At 47.3% G+C, this 20,458-nt stretch overlaps 1 protein-coding gene across 3 annotated transcripts in view; it reads left to right on the forward strand.

Annotated features, from left to right (window-relative positions):
* unc5d (unc-5 netrin receptor D) overlaps positions 1-20,458 on the forward strand; it is a 362,879-nt gene that overhangs the window by 93,745 nt on the left and 248,676 nt on the right. The gene's annotated exons all lie outside the window — the stretch shown is intronic.

Consider the following 20,458-nt stretch of genomic DNA (forward strand, 5'->3'; position numbering starts at 1 on the left):
TGGTGTTCCTTATCTTTGGTGAGACCCAGGGTTGGGTGGGAGGGATGGGAAGTTTGGTTTAGAGATACAGCGCGGAAACAGGCCGTTCTGCCCACCGACCAGCGATCCTACACACACTGGGGACAATTTACACTTATACCAAGCCAATTAACCTACAAACCTGTACGTCTTTGGAGTGTGGGAGGAAACCGAAGATCTTGGAGAAGACCGACGCTGTCACGGGGAGAACGTACAAACTCCCCACGGACAGCACTCTTAGTTGGGATCGAGCACTGTTAGGCAGCAGCTCAACCGCTGCATCACCATGCTGCCCCACATGCTCCACATTAGCTCCATAATTAGCTAGAAACCTCTATAAACAGTTTTATAAAACTCATGAGAAATTCACCAAGATTGGAAACCCAATTCATAAGGAATACGGGTTGAATTAGGCCATTCGGCCCATCAATTATCTCTCTCTCCCTCCTAACCCCATTCTCCTGCCCTCTCCCCGTAACCTCATGTCATTGGAACAGAATTAGGCCATTCGGCCCATCAAGTCCCCCTCAATACCGAATGGATTTCCTGCACGACTAGCAAAATCTAACCTCCTTGGACACAAAAAGGATTAGCTCTCATTCGAGCAAAACCATGAAAAGATCCGCCAGTAATCCATGAAATTAAATCGGGAGGCTCTGAACCGGGAAACTGGTCTGACCGGTGAACATTATCAGAATCTGCATCACAACTGCCAAACCTCGGTGAAATGAGGTTTGCATTTTTATAGTGTAGTAACAATGAATTGCAGGTGCAGGTTAATGCATGCCAGCAAGTCGGGTCAGGCAGCATCTCTGGAAAACATGGATTGTTTGCTAAGAGATACTCTGGCATTTTCTGTCTTTCTTTGGTGTAAACCAGCATCTGCAGTTCTTCCTACACATAGACCGTCCACATTTCAGGTTGGAACCCTTCTTCAGACGGATTATGTGGCGGGGTTGGGGGGGGGAGATGCAAGCTGGGAGAGATGAGGTGCAGGACACAGTGTGGCAAGTGTCGGGTAGACCCAGGCGAGGGGGGGGTTTCAAGATGCAGAGGGGTGGAAGAATGGAGGTCGGAGATTAAAACCGAAGATGTGAGAGAAGGATGGAGGAGATGTTGATTGTGCTCTGGTTGACTACTCTGAGTCGTTGCCGAGTCATAGAGTGTGGGACCCTTCGGCCCAACTTGCCCACACTGGCCAACCCGTCCCAGCTACACTAGTCCCACCTGCCTGCGTTTGGTCCATATTCCTCCAAACTTGTGCTATCCATGTACCTGTCTAACTGCCCCTTAAACATCGGGATAGTCCCAGCCTGAACTACCTCCTCTGGCAGCTTGTTCCATACACCCACCACCCTTATTGTGTGAAAAAGCTATCCTTCAGATTCCTATTCAATCTTTTCCCCTTCACCTTAAACCTATATCCACTGGTCCTCGATTCACCTACTCTGGGCAAGAGACTCTGTGCATGTGATAGATAGATTCTTGATTAGTACAGGTGTCAGAGGTTATTGGGAGAAGGCAGGAGAATGGGGTTAGGAGGGAGAGATAGATCATGATTGAATGGCGGAGTAGACTTGATGGGCCGAATGGCCTAATTCTACTCCTATTCCTTATGACCTTATGATCTAATCAAATTTTATCGGCCTGACATCATAACTCTGCTCCTGCCTCTGCAGATGCTGCCTGACTGGCTCAGCATCTCCTGCCATTTCTGTTTCTAGTTTCTTAATCGCAGTTAGCCGTCTTGGCAGACTGTAGTCCCATCTTCTTCCCATTACAACCATCAGCCTCAGCTGCTTGGGAATGCTGCATCAATCTCGGTGGTCAGACAATCTGTAAATAAAATGCTCACTCGTCTAAAATGACCACAATACTCTTTCCTGCGGCGATCTTTCCCTTCGCATTAATTAGTTCGAAGCAGTCACGCGCGCAGTGCCCCAGCAGTCTAAGATTAGCGTTCATTAAAATCTATCTGTATTGGGGAGCAGATCCTCTCTAACAGCTGCACCATTTTAGTAATGGACTCAAAGGTGAGTTCCTGAGTATACCAATCCCCCCACTGAACACACTGTTCTTTTCCCTTACAATCAATAACTCGCTCACTTTGAACCACCACCAGTCAGTGGGACAGGCAGCATCTCTGGAGAGACAGTTCGGGCCGAGACCCTTCTACAGTCTCCAGAAGGGTGACCCATTCCTTCTCTCCAGAGATGCTGCTTGTCCCGCTGAGCTACTCCAGGTTTTTCGTGTCTACCTTCGGTTTAAACCAGCATCTGCATGCAGTTCCTTCCCAAACTAAACTAGATGCTGCATTCAGTTCAGCGTTTTTAATTATTACTGGGGCAGAAATAGATTGCTCATCCCGTTGCGCTATTTGCAATGCTATCTCTTGAAGCCAGGCTCACTGCTCTCCCGTTGTGCTGAGAGTTGCTCATTGATGCAGACATTTCCTTCTCCGCTCCTTGGACATGAATCAGAAATAAAACCAGAAGCTGCTGGAAATAATCGGCACTTAATGCAGCATCTGTGGAGAGGAAAATAGAATTTGCATTTCACATCGACGTGAAGATCGCTAATCTGAAGCATTATTTTTATTTCCTCTCTTCTGAGGCTGCCCCCAGATTACCCACTAATGCCTCCTGTGTTTCCCTGTCTTTATTTCAGATATTCTGCAAGCATTATGATAAAGCAAGTTACAAAGACTCGATAGCTTTTATCTCCAGTTAACTGGGGCGGCACGGTGGGATAACGGTCGAGTTACTGCCTTGCAGCACCAGAGACCCGGGTTCCATTCTGTCCACAGGTGCTGCCTGTGCAGAGTTTGTATGTTCTCCCAGTGTAGGTGTGTACTTTCACCGGGTGCTCCGATTGCCTCTGATATTCCAAAGACAATAGACAATAGGTGCAGGAGTAGGCCATTCAGCCCTTCGAGCCAGCACCGCCATTCAATGTGATCATGGCTGATCATCCACAATCAGTACCCCGTTCCTGTCTTCTCCCCATATCCCTTGACTCCGCTATCTTTAAGAACTCTATCTGTCCCACTGTACGAGCTAATTCAAGAGTTCTCCCCAGTTTCCCCTAATTTGAACTCGGAGAATTACGGTAATAGCCGCTCGTAGGTACTCGGGGCTCTCGTGGACATTTTTCAACATGTTGAAAAATCTTCACGAGTCTTCCCGTGCTTACCGCATTTCCCGAGTACCTGCCGTTAGTGTTACGAGTTGCTAAGAGACGTCCCGAGCTCCGACGTGCCCACTACGTTCATTCTACGTGCTTCCACGAGTGATTTTTTTTAAAACTCGGGAGAGCACTTGAATTATTTCGTACAGTGGGACAGCTCCTTTACTCTCCCTTTATCTAACTCTCCCATCCACTACATTCTGAGGGAGAGAATTCCACAGATTCACAACTCTCTGGGTGAAAACGTTTTTCCTCATCTCCGTTCTAAATGGCCTACCCCTGATTCTTAAACTGTGGCTAGTTTGTAGATTAATTGGCCTCTCTAAGTTGTTCCGAGTGTGTTCGATTGGGACGACAGATGGCACAATGGGCTAAGTGTTCGGCTGGCAACCGGAAGGTAGCCGGTTCGAATCCCGCTTGGAGTGCATACTGTCGTTGTGTCCTTGGGCAAGACACTTCACCCACCTTTGCCTGTGTGTGAATGTGTGTGAGTGATTGGTTGTGGTCGGAGAGGCCGTAGGCGCAGAATGGCAGCCACGCTTCCGTCAGTCTGCCCCAGGGCAGCTGTGGCTACAGAAGTAGCTTACCACCACCGAGTGTGACTGAGGAGTGAATGAATAATGCGATGTAAAGCGCTTTGAGTATTAGAAAGGCGCTATATAAATCCCATCCATTATTATTCATTATTATTCGATAGGCTTAGGAAGTTTAGCATGTCCCCAACAACTCTCAACAACCTCACCAAATGCGCCGTGGAAAGCATTTTATAGGGATGCATCACCGCATGGCTTGGGAACAGCTCCATCCAAGCCGTGAGGGCACAATTCTGCGCCGTGTGGCTCTATGAAAGGCTCCATGAAGGAAAGGTTGGCGTTTTGATTGTGTTTGGTTTTGGGCTCTCCAAGTCCCAGTTCAGCCTAGAGCTGTTCTTCCATCCCCTGCGCTTCTGGGGAATATCATTCCGATTAACGCACTCGTTTCCCTTTCCTTTGTCTTTCAGTCTGAAGAAGGGTCTCGGCCAGAAACGTCACCCATTCCTCCTCTCCACAGATGCTGCCTGTCCCGCTGAGTTACTCCAGCTCTTTGTGAATAACTTTGGTTTAAACCAGCATCTGCAGTTCCTTCTGACACATACTGCAATCTTAGTATCGTTTGTTGCATTGTATTTATTTTTGTAAGGTTTATAACAGAAAATATCAGTGTAGCATTTTAGGCTCACTTGAGGTCACGAAAGGCCATTTCAGTGCAAGTCACTCCAGTCTTTCTTTTCTTCCTGTTGCACTTTCTGTATTTAAAGACTATTAATGGGAAGGTTATAATTTTGACCTTTTGTGAATGCCTGCAGGGTTTCGTTGGAACATGGTCTATGACGACAGAAAGGGCGGATGTACTTGCCCTGGGGTAGTAATGTTATTAATGTGGCGATATTGCAATATCAAATGGAGTTGGCAGTGGACACTTTTGTCAGACGCTTTTATGTTGCTTCCAACCGCAAAGCAACAGTTACGTCTAAAGAATCTGATTTGGTCCACTGCTTATGCAAATTTCCCTCCAATCTTCAGCAGCAGTCAAACCAGCTTCTTGTCTCATGGATCAGTTCTGTACATCAGTTCTGCAGCAGTAATTCAGTCAATGCCCTTAAATCATGGAGGCACGATAGAAGTGCTGAATTAAAACTTAAACAAAACTCCGTTCTTATGTTCAGTTTCTTGAGTTGGTTATTGGAGCAGAGCTAGGCTATTCATCCCATTGCTCATGTGACAATGTTAGCTCTTGATCTGGGGCAGTCTACCCAGCATCATTCACTGTGTACAGATTTCCTTCCCAGTAAATCAGAATTTGAACTATCCAGGTACTTCTGTTGCCATTTTTGAGTTTTGTTCAGTTTGGTTTAGTTTAGCTTAGTTTATAGATACAGCGTGGAAACGGGACGTTTGGCCCACCGAATCCACGCCAACCCATCGGTCACCCATACACCAGTTCCGTGTTATCCCACTTTCGCATCCTACGCACTAGGGGGCAATTTACAGAGGGCCAATTAACCTACAAACCTGCACCCCTTTGGGTTGGGAGAGGAAGCCGGAGCACCCGGAGGAAGCCCGTACGATCACTGGCAGGATGTACAAAACTCTGCACAGACAGCACCTGCAGTCAGAATTGAATTGAACCCAGGGCCCTGGCACTGTGGGGCAGCAATTTTACCTCTGCGCCACTGTACATCCTAAAGGGCCTGTCCCACTTGGCCGTCATTTGCGCGTCACGCAGATGGCGTGCGAAGATTTTGTACATCGCAAAATCTTGCGACGCCGCGCGCGGCCGTGCGTCACTGCCTATGTCATCGCGCACCATGCGCACATCACGTACGTATGACAATAATAAATATGTACCTAAACTTAAGGGTCTGTCCCACTTGGCCGTCATTTGCGCGTAATTTACGTGACATCATTTACGCGTCACGGCGCGCGCATCGCGCGTGCCGTGACGCGTAAATGATGTCACGTAAATTACGCGCAAATGACGGCCAAGTGGGACAGACCCTTAAGTTTAGATATATATTTATTATTGTCATATGTATCGAGCTAGAGTGAAAAGCCTTGTTTTGCATGGCTTCCAATAGAATCATATAATACTGTACATAACAACATTCGAGCTAAACTCAAGTGCATTAGATAGAGCAACGGGAATGGTACATTGTGCAGAGTATAGTTCTCAGCATTGTAACACACCACCCCTGGGTCTTCTAAACCACCCACCATTAGCTCTCTGAGGTAATATTGGTGTTCTGTTTTGGTTTGATCTGAGCAGCCCATTCTTCTGCAAGTTAGAGGAAGCGAGTTCAGATGATGGTATAAAAACGTGGGCCAATATTCCAGGCTGAAGCCCGATCACCTGGTGTGTAAGGTTAGATGTTTATCGGGTGTGAACTATGTGGAATAATACACTGATTGAAATGTACCACGTATAATAATAATAATAATGGATGGGATTTATATAGCGCCTTTCTAATACTCAAGGTGCTTAGTTTATCGTGGTGGTAAGCTACTTCTGTAGCCACAGCTGCCCTGGGGCAGACTGACGGAAGCGTGGCTGCCATTCTGCGCCTACGGCCCCTCCGACCACCACCAATCACTCACACACATTCACACACAGGCAAAGGTGGGTGAGTGTCTTGCCCAAGGACACAACGACAGTATGCACTCCAAGCGGGATTCGAACCGGCTACCTTCCGGTTGCCAGCCGAACACTTAGCCCATTGTGCCATCTGTCGTCCCAATAGAGTCATACAGCGTAGAAACAGGCCCTTCGTCCGAACTTGCCCACACCGACCAACATGTCCCATCTACACTAGTCCCACCTGGCCACGTGCGTTTGGCCCGTATAGGGTTATGCATAGGAAGGAACTGCAGATGCCGGTTTACACCGAAGATAGACACAAAATGCTGGAGTAACTCAGCGGGACAGGCGGCATCGCTGGAGAGAAGGAAAGGGGAGATGTTTCGGGTCGAGACCCTTCTTCAGTCTCACGTCACCCTTCCTTCCCTCCAGAGATGCTGACAGTCCCGCTGAGTTACTGCTACATTTGGTGTCTAACGCTAGGGTCATGCGTGTGGTGGTCTGCGCCAGTGTCGGGTGTGGCGTGAATTGGGATGTGCCGTGGGCAAGATCGGGACATGGTGGGCGTGCTTTGTGAGGTTGGACTCAAAATGCTGGAGTAACTCAGCGGGACATCTGGTAGGATGCTTCAGTCGTGGGGTAATGGGCAAGATGGCATTGCCATGTGTGGGCTAATGAACGCTATCAATCATTCGCGTGTTAGGTGCTGAGCATGGAAACTGAACGTCCTTGAGAAGAGTTACAACAACATTTATCTTTCAAACTTGGAGATAGAGTCAGTCTCTGCAGCGGATGGCAGTTGTCGATGTGGACAGCTGGCGGCAATGGCGGAGATATTCTTCTGAATTAATCACGTTGATTTGTGTGCATGGATCCTGTGTATAGATGGGGAATAGAACACATCAATAATGTCCTGGCTTTAATGCAAGTTTAACGTCCACCCTGAGCCTTGCTCCCATCTTCCCAACAACTGAAATCTATGTTTCACGGCTGTCATTGTCGACGAGAGAGCACACATCGGCAGAGGGACTCTCCTAAACCGAGCGATGGATGCAGGGAAGAGGAGAGTAATACCGAGCCAAAGCAAGTACCACCTTGTTGCAAAACCTACCTGAATGGAGCTGCTCTAAATGCCGACCAAGGTCACTTGTTAAAGCTGGCAGTGAGCCGGTTAAATGGGAGGTTGTTGAATATTTGCAACACAACTTTTTTTTTGCAAAATACTAAAGTTTGCTGTAGTGAGATTACGGATTCAATAAGCGAGCAGCTTGGCTCTACCTCCAGCAGTGACTCATCTTCTCAGTTTGTCAAATGGTGCATTTAATTTGTATTCTATACCTGCTGGGTCAATGGGCACAGGTGCCCCCTACCTGTCACTGAAGTGGGAGTGGAGACAGAGCCATCTGTTCAGCATCCCCATTGTCCAAGTTGTAGGTTGGTCTAGCTCGAGGAGGCAACCAACACGTGATCCAGATGGATGTAGATTGTGTCTGCATCGTCCAGGAATCCAGTGCTGAATCACATGGTCAACTTTTGGTTGGCGCAGCGGTAGAGTTGCTGCCTTACAGCGCCAGAGACCTGGGTTCGATCCTGACTATGGGTGCTGTCTGTATGGAGTTTGTACGTTCTCCCCGTGACCTGCGTGGGTTTGCTCTGGGATCTCCGGTTTCCTCCCACACTCCAAAGACGTACAGGTTTGTAGGCTAATTGGCCTGGTGTAATTGTAAATTGTCCCTAGCCTAGTGTGTGCAGGACAGCGTTAGTGTGCAAGGATCGCTGGCCGGCGCGGATTCGGTGGGCCGAAGGGGCTGGATCCGTGCTGTATCTATAATCTAAACTAACCTGCATTTAGTTAGGGAGTGGGCCATGTGCATAAATAGGGAGCGTTTCTAGTTAATGAAAGTCAAACGTCTCAGCCATATCTGGGCAATCATTATCAGAGGTTTAGTTTAGAGATATCAGGCCCTTCAGCCCACTGAGTCTGCCCTGACCAGCGATCCCCGCACATTGACACTACCAGGGAACTAACTCACAAACCTGTACGTCTTTGGAGTGTGGGAGGAAACTGGACCTCCTGAGGAAAACCCACGCAGGTCACAGGGAGAACATACAAACTTTGTACAGACAGTACCCATAGTCAGGATCGAACCCGGGTCTCTGGCGCTGTAAGGCAGCAACTCTACCGCTGTGCCACCATACCGCCCGCGGTGTGGGGACTGTGGTTGGACTGATGAAAGAATGTCTATTTTTTTTCAAATGTGCATTTTAATTATCTCAATATTTTTATACGATTTACATATCTCCATATTTTTATAAGTTTAAGAGACAGTCATGTGGGTGGTGTTGACAATGACGTGTTCGTTGGGACATCTTCTCCTCGATCCAAGACATCTTTGTTTTCATACCTCCCCACTGCAGGGAAGAAGCTCATTCAGGCCACTAAGTTTATGCTAGTTTACGGAACTTGTGCACTCCCCCCATTCATTTTCCTTGTAGCTTATTCTCACCACGCTCCCATCAAGTCCACAGACCACCTACAACTTGCAGCGGCTGGTTAACTGGCCATGCGGGAGGAAAGTGGAACAACGCGAGCAAACCAACATGGGTTACAATGTTCAAGAAGGAACTGCAGATGCTGGAAAATCAAAGGTAGACAAAAATGCTGGAGAAACTCAGCGGGTGAGGCAGCATCTGTGGAGTGAAGGAAATAGGCAACGTTTCGGGCAGAACCCCTTCCTCAGACTGATGTGAGGGTGGGGGGGGAGGGAAGAAGAAAGGAAGGGGTGGAGCCAGTGGGCTGAGGGAGAGCTGAGATGGGGAGGAGACAGGACTACCTGAAATTAGAGAAGTCAATGTTCATACCGCTGGGGAGGGGGGGGAGGGGAAGCTGCCCAAGCGGAATATGAGGTTTTGCTCCTCCAATTTACGGTGGTCCTCACTCTGGCCGTGGAGGAGGCCCAGGACAGAAAGGTCGGATTCGGAATGGGAGGGGGAGTTGAAGTGCTGAGCCACCGGGAGATCACAATGAGAATGTTCAGTTCCGTTTCTTGTCACGTGTGCTGGGGTGCGGTGAAAAAGCTTTGTTACATGCTAACCAGTCAGCGGAAAGACTATAGACATGATTACAATCGACCCATCCACTATGTACAGATGCATGATAAAAGGAATAACGTTTAGTGCAAGATGAAGTCCAGTGAAGTCTGCTTAAAGATAGTCCGAGGGACTCCAATGAGGTAGATAGTTGCTCAGGACCGCTCTCTTTTTGTTGAAAAGATGATACAGTTGTCTGATAACAGCTGGGAAGAAACTGTCCCTAAATCTGGAGGCGTGTGCTGTCACACTTCTGTACCTCTTGCCTGATGGGAGCGGGGTCATAAAGAATAGGAGTAGAATTAGGCCATTTGGCCCATCAAGTCTACTCCACCATTCAATCGTGGCTGATCCATCTCTCCCTCCTAATCCCATTCTCCTGCCTTCTCCCCATAACCTCTGGCACCTGTACTAATCAAGAATCTATCGATCTCTGCCTGAAAAATATCCACTGGTCTCTGGGCAAAGAATTCCACAGATTCACCACCCTCTGGCTAAAGAAATTCCTCCTCATCGCCCTCCTAAAAGAACGTCCTTCAATTCTGAGGCTATGGCATAGACTCTCCCACTAGTGGAAACATCCTCTCCACATCCACTCCATCCAAGTCTTTCACTATTCTGTATGTTTCAATGAGGTCCCCCCTCTACACTGGTCGAGATACATCTACAAGTCTCTGCAATTGCGTGTAGTCTGGGATTCGATGTTTCCAAAGCACGTTATTTTGCATCGCAACAGTCTGTAGAAGTTTAACTTCTGTCTTTAACTTCCCTTCATTCATCCATGATCTGCATGACTCTGCCTGCAGCTAATCTCCATGGCAACCTTGCTCTCACCCCCAACATAGATATCCACTTCATCCCATTCTCTCTGTCCATCCATCCATCCCCTTCTCTCTCTTAACTTAAAACTAACCTGTTTCCGTTCTATCCTGGTTTCTGATGAGTGTTTAATGGACCTGAAGCATTTTGTCTTTAGACGTTAGAGACACAGCGTGGAAACAGGCCCTTTGTTCTGCACCAATCATCCCGTACACTAGCACCATCTTACACACTGGGGACAAGTTACAAATTTACCTAAGCCAATTAACGTACAAACCTGCATGTCTTTGGAGTGTGGGAGGAAACCGGAGCACCCAGAGAAAACCCACATGGTCAGAACTGCCCCCTCCATCGACCCTTTTAAGTCGAGATTTAAAACTCATCTTTACTCTCAAGCCTTTCTTGATGCCCTGTGAGGGCTATATGTATGTATTTATGTATGTACTTAATCTATGAACCACTGTTGCAGAACGTTAGTACCTCCACCAATGTAAAGAACTTTGGTCAACGAGAGTTGTTTTTTAAATGTGCTATAGAAATAAAAGTGACTTGACTTGACTTGACACGGAGAACGTACAGATTCCGTACAGCCAGCATCCGTAGCCAGGATCTAAGCCGGGTCTCTGGTGCTGTAAGGCAGCAATTCTACTACTGTGCCATCTGTAAAGTCTGTATCTCTCCCCTCAGATGCTGCCTGCCTTGCTGCCTGCTTTATTTCCAGGGCAGTTATTGAATGTGTGCTGACTGTTGAAGGTGCCACCTTTGGACTGAGAAATTAAACACCATCTGCCATGCCGTGGCAGGGAGCCAAAGTAGCGGTCTTTAGGGTCGGACAGTCAGCCAAGCTCTTCTTTCCTCTAGCAGTGGGTTACAAGCAAGTCCGTGCCACAGTGTTTCACAGTCCTGGCCAATATTTATCTTTAATTCCACATCAATGAAACCGAATATCAAGGCACCATCACCTAGCTGCATCTTTGGCATTAGTTTCCAAGGTGCAGCATGGAAACAGGCCCTTCAGCCCACCAGGTCCACCGATCACCCGTTCACACAAGTCATCCCACTTTCACATCCACTCCCACTACACGCTGGGGGCCATTGATTGGGTTTTTTGGGTCATGTTTAGGCTAATTGTTTTGATTTCAGAGATTTCAGCATAGAAACAGGACCTCCGGCACACCGAGTCCATGCGGGCCGTAGATCTCCCGCACTCACCAGTTCTATGTCATCCCACTGTTGCGTCCGCTCCCTACACACCAGGGGCAATTTACAGCAGCCAATTAGCCGGAAAACCAACATATCTTTGGGATGTGGGAGGAAACCAGATCAAACGGAGAAAACACTACATTGTCACAGGAAGAAAATATAAACTCCACACAGACAGCATCCGAGGTCTGGATCGAACCTGGGTCTCTGGGGCTGTGAGGCAGCAGCTCTACCGGCTGTGTCATGGAAATGCAACTCTTATTTCTTCCTCCTTATCTCTTCCCTCCTTTACAATAATCACAGATACCTTGATGGGGTGAAGACTGATCGCAGAGGCTAGATAGAAACCACCTTTTCTAGAGCACCATCGTGCAAAATTATTATTATTTTTTAAATTCTGATAATTATATTCCCAGGCTAGCAGCATTTTAAGTTGGGTAGAAAGCCATTTATCAGGATGGATCACAGCACGGTTTGGGAACAGCCCTTCCAAAACCGCCAGAAATTGCATAGAATTGTGAGCCTAGCCCAGACCATCACACAAACCAACCTCCCTTCCATTGACCCAGTCTACGCTGCCTCGGCAAGGCCACCGGCATCATCAAGGATGAGTCGCACTCCAGTGACTCCCTCTTCTCCCCTCTTCCATCAGGCAAGAGGTACAGAAGTGTGAAAACGCACACACCTCCAGAATCAGCGACAGTGTCTTCCCAGCTGCTTTCAGGCAACTGAACCATCATATCAACAACTAGAGAGTGGTCCTGATCAACTATCTACCTCATTGGAGACGCTTGCACTATCTTTGATCAAACTCTATCTTGCACTATTCCCTTTATCCTGTATCTGTACACTGTGGACGACTCAATTATAATCTTGTACAATCTTTCTGCTTACTGCTTCACATGCAACAAAAGCTAAGGTCATGTAATAGGAGCAGAATTAGGCCATTCGGCCCATCAAGCCTACTCCGCCATTCAATCATGGCTGATCTATCTCTCCCTCCTATCCCCATTCTCCTGCCTCCTCACCATAACCCCTGACACCCGTACTGATCAAGAATCTATCTATCTCTGTGCCTTGAAAATATCCATTGACTCGGTCTCCACAGCCTCCGGCAGGCAAACAAACTCACCACAGATTCACCAGCTCGCTGCAGGTGACAATAAACTAAACTAACGAAATTTAAAGCATCACCAGACGAGACCAAAAGATGCAAAAGGCCCATCTCCTTCTCTGGGAACCTCGCTGATTGACGGTCCGCATGCTAAAATGTCAAGCCAGTTTCATCAGCGGTTCCTGATGTGTTTGCGCTGCTCTAATAATTCACCACAATAAATCCAAAGAGACCTTAATGTGCCCGATGAACAAAAGGTCACCCTTTTGGCTCAATCTGGCGATTCCACGACTCCCTGTGGCATCCTCCCAATCCAACAGTTGACGTATGTCTGACTGGTTGTCGCTGTTAACATGATGAAAGAGGATAGACGACAAAACTGCAAAGCTTTCAAAATGCATCCGACCAAAAGTGTCACATTTTTGTCTGCAGCCATTAACAAGATGAAGTGAAGCAGTTTTGCTCTTTGAAACGGTGGCCTGGAGCTATTAGTTCCATCCACACTCTCGCACTGTGGGCTAAATACACACACACACACAGTCTACTAGAGAAGAGAACAACTTTAAAGACGGCTTCTAGTGGCAACGCTTCCCACATGTTTAATTCAAGCCTGCAATGAGGCCGCTGCCAGATTCACATAATGATCACTTCACTCAAGTTTATGGGCGCACGGGGACGTTGATTCAGGGGTTTTTGAATCTAAGAATTTACGGCGTTATAAACCAAGCTTGACAACCCAGATAACTTCTTGAACCCATGTTCATAGAATACCACTGGCTTGCGGTTGTGCGCATGCGCCATTCTTTACTCCAGTAAAACACTGGCCCTAGAGTTCTTTTACAGCTTAAATGAGCGTTAAAGTGTACGGGGACCAGTGCAGGAGCTCCAGCTTGTTTCAGCCCTGTCGCCATTCACGTTTGCCTTAGACTTCACTTCAGAGATACGGCTTTAGAGATAAGGGCTTGGACACGCTAGAGGCAGGAAACATGTTCCTTATGTTGGGGGAGTCCAGAACCAGGGGCCACACAGTTTAAGAATAAGGAGTAAGCCATTTAGAACGGAGACGAGGAAACACTTTTTCTCACAGAGAGTGGTGAGTCTGTGGAATTCTCTGCCTCAGAGGGCGGTGGAGGCAGGTTCTCTGGATGCTTTCAAGAGAGAGCTAGATAGGGCTCTTAAAAATAGCGGAGTCAGCCATGATCACATTGAATCGCGGTGCTGGCTCGAAGGGCCAAATGGCCCACTCCTGCACCTATTGTCTATTGTCTATTGGCATGGAAACTGGTCCTTCAGCCCACCGAGTCCGTGCCCGCCAGCCATCACTAACCTGCGCACACTAGGGACAATTTTACACATTACCGAAGCCAATTAACCCACAAATCTGCACACCATTGGAATGTGGGAGGAAACCGGAGCACCAGACCAGATCACCTCCAGATCCAGCAACCATTTCTTCCCAGCTGTAATCAGGCTATGGAACTAGAGAGCGGTCCTGAGCTACTATCAACATAATTGGAGACCATCGGACTATCTTTGATCCAACTTTATCTTGCACTATTCCCTTTATCCTGCATCTGTACACTGTGAACGGCTCGATTGTAATCATGTACAGTCTTTCTGCTGAATGCTTCGCATGCAACAAAAGCTTTTCATAAGGTCATAAGTGATAGGAGTGATTAGTTTGGGTGTCAGAGGTTATGGGGAGAAGGCAGGAGAATGGGGTTGAGAGGGAAAAGATAGATCAGCCATGATTGAATGGCGGAGTAGACGATGGGCCGAATGGCCTAATTCTGCTCCTATCACTTGTGAACCTTTTTGCTAAATGAAACAATTAAATACTGGAGGGCGGAGCTTTAAGGTGAGGGGTGAAAAAATTAAAGATGTGCGGGGCAACTTTTTTACACAGAGGCTGGTGAGCGCCTGAAAAGCGCTGGCAGGGTTGGTAGTTGATGCAGATAATATAGTGGCATTTAAGAGACTTTTAGATATGCATATGGATATCTGGTTTCCTCCCACACTCTAAAAATATATGTAGACGTCCAGATGGGATAGAGGGGTGGATATGAATTACGTGCCGATAGATAAATGATGCTCTTTTTTTTTTTTTTTTTTTTTTTAATATAAATTTATTCAATTATTAAAAAATAATATTACACTACAATAAAACAAGCCAGAACCCACCACCATAATACAATACAAACATGTAATAAACTACTATACAACTATGATACAATCCTTATTGAGGATACATTCAACACCCTGCGGAGCCTAGCGGTCCCGGAACTCCCTCAGGGTGCCCGCAGACAGGGCGTATTCCCTTTCTAATCCCACCCGGGCACGGACGTAACCCCGGAAAAGTGGCAGGCAGCTGGCTCGGGTAGAGCCCTCCACCGTCTGGCGCCGTGACTCGCGGATGGCCAGCTTGGCCAGGCCCAGGAGATAAGTGATGCTCTTGGCATCATGTGCAGCAAAGACCTTGTGGGTCGAAGGGCCTGTTCTTGTGCTGTACTGTTCTATGTTCTAAATGTAGTAGGTAGATCGAAGAGAATCATTGCCGAGTGCAGATAACAGTTCTCAGCGTTGTGGCGAATCAGTCCCAGAGACAACATCCAGGGTGACAAAGTTTGTCGTTCACAGTAAGTTGGGAAATCGCGACTGTGCCCGAACTGATTGGAAGGAGTGTCCAGAAGCCTGATAACAGAGGGGAAGAAGCTGTTTCTGAATGTGGGGACGCACGCTATGTTTGCCGCACCGTGGGAGGTGCAGGAGAAGGTGGTCCTGCTGTCTGCAAGCTGAGAGTGTGTTCACACACAGGAGAATGGTGCTCACAAAATGATACAGTACTGTGCACGAGTTCATCGTGTGGGAACAAGGAAGTGAGTGTTTGCTGGATTCAACTTGTCAATGATCTGAGAAACTGTCTCCCCTGCTTTTAAACCTCACACAATTTTGATCTTGCACAGTCTAAAGTTGGAGCCGTTAACATGCTAGATGCTCCACAGAAAATAATTGCTTAATAAATAAAGCAACAAATATTAACGGGATCCACTAATCTGTTTTTTGGTTAATACAGCGTGGCTCTTCGGCCCATCATGTCCATGCTGATATCATCAGCCATTCACACTAGTTCTATGTTAACCCACTTTCTCATCCACTCCCTACACACCAGGGGCAATTAATCTCTGTCGAAGGGTCTGGACCTGAGATGTCAACTCCCCATGTTCTCCAGAGATGCTGCCTGACCTGCTGAGTTACTTCAGCACTTTGTGAAGTCTGAAGAAGGGTCTCGACCCGAAACGTCAACCGACCCATGTTCTCCAGAGATGCTGCCTGACCTGCCGAGTTCCCCCGGCACTTTGCGTCCTTTTGTGCATCAACCGGCATCTGCAGATCTTTGTTTCAACACTTAAGAGGCTGTCCCACTGTACGAGCTAATTCAGAGAGCTCTCCCGAGTTTAAAAAAAAATCAAACTCGTGGTAAGCACGTAGAATGAACGTAGCGGGTACGTCGGAGCTCGGGGATGTCTCTTAGCGGCTCGTAACGCTAACGGCAGTTACTCGGGAAACGCGGTAAGCTCGTGAAGACTCGTGAAGATTACCGTAAATCTCCAAGTTCGAATCGGGGCAAACTCGGGAGAACTCTTGAATTAGCCCGTACAGTGGGACAGCCCCTTTATGAGAAGTATACTGAAGCCAAAAGCAGGGACAACTATACAGTAAGAAGTTTCCACTTCTAAACATAGCCAGCAGTAAATCTAGCAGCTTGTTCCCAGGCTCCAGGGAGCTTTCCTGATGCTCTCTAATCAAAAGTTTTGCAAACATCAATAAATATTCTCCCTCGGGTAACAGGCTGTGTGAAAGCCATCAGATTTGTTCCTTCATAATTATTTTTGCCGTGATTAAATTGCAATATAAAAGCAATTAAACTGAGAGAAGCGATTATTGTTAATGGCCACCAGGTGTTTAACATTGTTATTATTTATGTTTTGCCCATGAGAAGAATAGGTTTACTTTCTCTGCTCTTTCCTGGTGGCCAATCAAATGCCCCTGGGATCAGCCCCCAAAAACTTTAAGTTTTAGTTCATAAGGTCATGAGTGATAGGAGTGGAATTAGGCCATTCGGCCCATCAAGTCTACTCCGCCATTCAATCATGGCTGGTCTATCTCTCCCTCCTCCTAACCCCATTCTCCTGCCTTCTCCCCATCACGGTCACAGTGGCACAGCGGTAGAGTTGCTGCCTTGCAGCAAAATGCAGCGCCAGAGAGTGCGGTTCGATCCCGACTACAGGTGCTGTCTGTATGGAGTTTGTACGTTCTCCCCGTGACCTGCGTGGGTTTTCTCCGAGATCTTCGGTTTCCTCCCACACTCCAAAGACGTGCAGGTTTGTAGGTTAATTGGCTTGATAAAAATGTAAAATTGTCCAAGTTGGAGATATGCAGAGTACTGCTCCACCGACTACAAAATTCAGAAGGTTCACCTCTGACTCCTCTACTAATCTCGAATCTGTCTATTTCTGCCTTAAAAATATTATGTTTTAAAATATGATGGAGAACCGGAAGGATTTGATGCAGGTAGGAAAATGTGTTTAGCTCCTATAATTTTCTAAATAGGTGGAAGATTTATAACTCATGGGCTTCTGTCAGTATAATGGTCACCTTTGTGGGAACGTTAAGAAGTTGAGTTGGTCATAAGCCAGTTTGTCCCCTTAGACTCTAATTCCTTGGCACTTTTCCAGACATGGACAGGCGACATTTCCGATGGGGGACGTTCCTTTTGGAAATTAAACCTTGCTCGCTTGCACTCGTGGCTACCATAGCAGTGATTAGTACGGGTGTCAAGGGTTATGGGGAGAAGGCAGTAGAATGGGGCTAGGAGGGAGAGGTAGATTAGCTATGATTGAATGGTGGACTAGACCTGATGGGCCAAATGGCCTAATTCTGCTCCTATCACTTATGACCTTATGACCAAACCAGGTAGAAATTAGAAACAATGAATTGCCAATGCTGGTTTACGAAAAAAGATCCAAAGTGCTGGAGTAACTCACTGGGTCAGGCAGCATCTCTGGAGAACATGGATAGGCAATATTTCAGGTTGAGACCCACTCAACTGGTCAGGGAGCATCTCTGGTGAACATGGATAGGCGATATTTTGGGTTGGGACTCATTCACATTATATCTGTAGAAGACACATCGACTTGTCAAATCTCCTCATCCTTCTAAGGAAGTAGAGGCATTGTTGAAGCAGGACATCTGTGGAACTGCAGATGCTGGTTTATACAAAAGGGCGCAGAGTGCTGGAACAAATCAGCGGGTCAGGCAGTATCTCTGGAGAACATGGATGGGCAATGTTTTGGGTCGAGACCCTTCTTCTAGAAATGAGACCTTGTTCGCTTGCGCTCATGGCTACCGCAGCAGTGGTCTATACCAAGGCCCAACCTTCTCCCTTTCTGCCCCCACTATCAATATCTTGCAAGGGTCACCATTGACTAGAAAATGACCTGAACCAACCACTACAATACTGTGGTCAGAAGACTAATTAGGAGCTGGTTGTGTAGATAGGAGCTGCAGATGCTGGTTTAAACCAAAGATAGACACAAAAAGCTGGAGTAACAGCGGGGCAGGCAGCATCACTGGAGAGAAGGAATGGGTGACGTTTTGGGTCGAGACCCTTCTTCAGACTGCTTATCCAAGATATGCTATTAAGAGCTGGCTATTCTTTCATCAGTGATTCATCCTCTGATCTCCAAAGTCTTTCCATCGCGTACAAACCCCAAGAGCGAGATGAAAAGCTCTCCATTTGTCGGAGTGAGTGCAGTTGACAAGAACACAGGGAATTAGAAGTAGGATCTGACTGTTCATCCCCGAAAGCCTGCACTGCTTGTCAATATGATTGCTGCTGATCAAACAATTCTCAAGAAGTTTGATGCTATTTTAGACAAAGTAGCATTCTCTGTGGCACCCATCCACTACGCTAACCATTCACGCTAACACTAGTGCGCAGTGACTGCAACGTACTGTATACCAATTGCAGTGACTGCAATGAATACCAGGCCTATGACTAGTGGTGTGCCTCAGGGAACAATGCTAGGTTCCCTGGTGTTTGTTATCTATATCAAGGGTTGGCGACCTTGTTCTGCACAGGGGCCAGGACCCATGTCTGTGAGCGGAAGGCAGGCCACACCTATCGCAGTCGTGTGACACTTGGTAGGTACACAAAAATGCTGGAGAAACTCAGCGGGTGCAGCAGCATCTATGGAGCGAAGGAAATAGGCAACGTTTCAGGCCGAAACCTTTCTTCAGACTGTGACACTTGGTGTTGTATTTCGCGTTACTTTTCGTGTCTTTTTCCAATTAGTTTCCTGCCGTTCCCAGGTCCCTCGCGTGCCCCGGGACCGGCTGCAGTTCCTAGGTCGGCACGCCAGCCTGCCCCCGGGACTGGCTGTAGCGCCCAGGTCGCCTACGTGCCCCATGATGAGCTGCAGTTCGCAGATCAGCTCGCCTGCCCCCGGGACTGGCTGCGGTTCCTTAGGCTTGCCTTGGCAGAAAAACCAGATCAATTTTTCAAGATATGGACACCCTTTACCGAATTCTTACAAGGATAGTATGGCGCAACACAAATTTGGATTTAAATCCAACTATGGGTTGGGTGAGGTGGGCGGAGGGGGGGGGGGGACGAGGGGCAGGTATATCTCCACTTTTTTCTTTTTTTCTTTTTTTCTTCCTTTTCCTCTCTTATATCTGTATTCACTCTTTGGCCACCCTACTTTGGTAGTCTAGGGGTCCTATCCTTCCACTTTTCAATTTTTCCATCTCATGTTCTTTCTCTCTTCTTTTCCCTCATTTTCAGGTTAAAAGGTCAAATTGAAGCTGTACAATAATTGTATAATTTTACATACCGAATGTTTTATTCCTGTACAATTGCTTCTAATAAAAATGTTTATAAAGAGCTGGCTGCGGTTCCCAGGTGGCGAAAACAAATTGAAAAAAAATGTGCCTGCGGGCCGGATAGGTTCGGGTTACGAGCCGGGATCCAGCCCATGGTCCTAGGTTAACGACCGCTGATCTATATGAACGATTCGGATGACAATGCTGTGAGGATTGGTAGTTTACCAACGACACCACAGCGAATGGAACAGCAGACAGTGACAAGGTTATCTACGATTTACAGCGGGATCGATGCCTACTGAGGAATGATGATCGGCCAAGGAAATGGCCGATGGAATTTAACTCTGACAAGTGTGAGGTGTTGTTAAACCAGGGTGGGAATAAAGCGAGGCTGGGCTTTGGTGAGTGTCATAGAACAGAGAAACTAAGGGGTACTCCCTGAAAGTGTCGACACAGGGACAGTGGCTGCCTCACAATTCCAGAGACCCAGGTTCGATTCCGACTCCGGGTGCTGTCTGTACGGAGTTTGTATATTCTTCCCAGGACCCGTATGGGTTTTCTCCGACATCTTCGGTTTCCTCCCACACTCCAAAGACGTACTCCAAAGCTTGTAAGTTAATTGGCTTGGTAAATGTAAAAAAATAGTCCCTAATGTGTGTAGGATAGTGTTAATATGCGGGGATCGCTGGTCGGTGTGGACCCGGTTGGTAGAAGGGCCTGTTTCCGTGCTGTATCTCTGTATCTCCAAACTAAACATAGAAAACATAGAACATAGAAAACATAGAAAATAGGTGCAGGAGGAGGCTATTCGGCCCTTTGAGCCAGCACCGCCATTCATTGTGATCATGGCTGATCGTCCCCTATCAATAACCTGTGCCTACCTTCTCCCCATATCCCTTGACTCCACTAGCCCCTAGAGCTCTATCTAACTCTCTCTTAAATCCATCCAGTGACATGGCCTCCACTCTCTAGGCCCTCACCCCCTCATCTTCACCATGGATGTCCAGTCACTCTACAACTCCATCCCCC

Source organism: Amblyraja radiata, chromosome 39 (assembly GCF_010909765.2).
Source record: "Amblyraja radiata isolate CabotCenter1 chromosome 39, sAmbRad1.1.pri, whole genome shotgun sequence".
NCBI lineage: Eukaryota > Metazoa > Chordata > Chondrichthyes > Rajiformes > Rajidae > Amblyraja > Amblyraja radiata.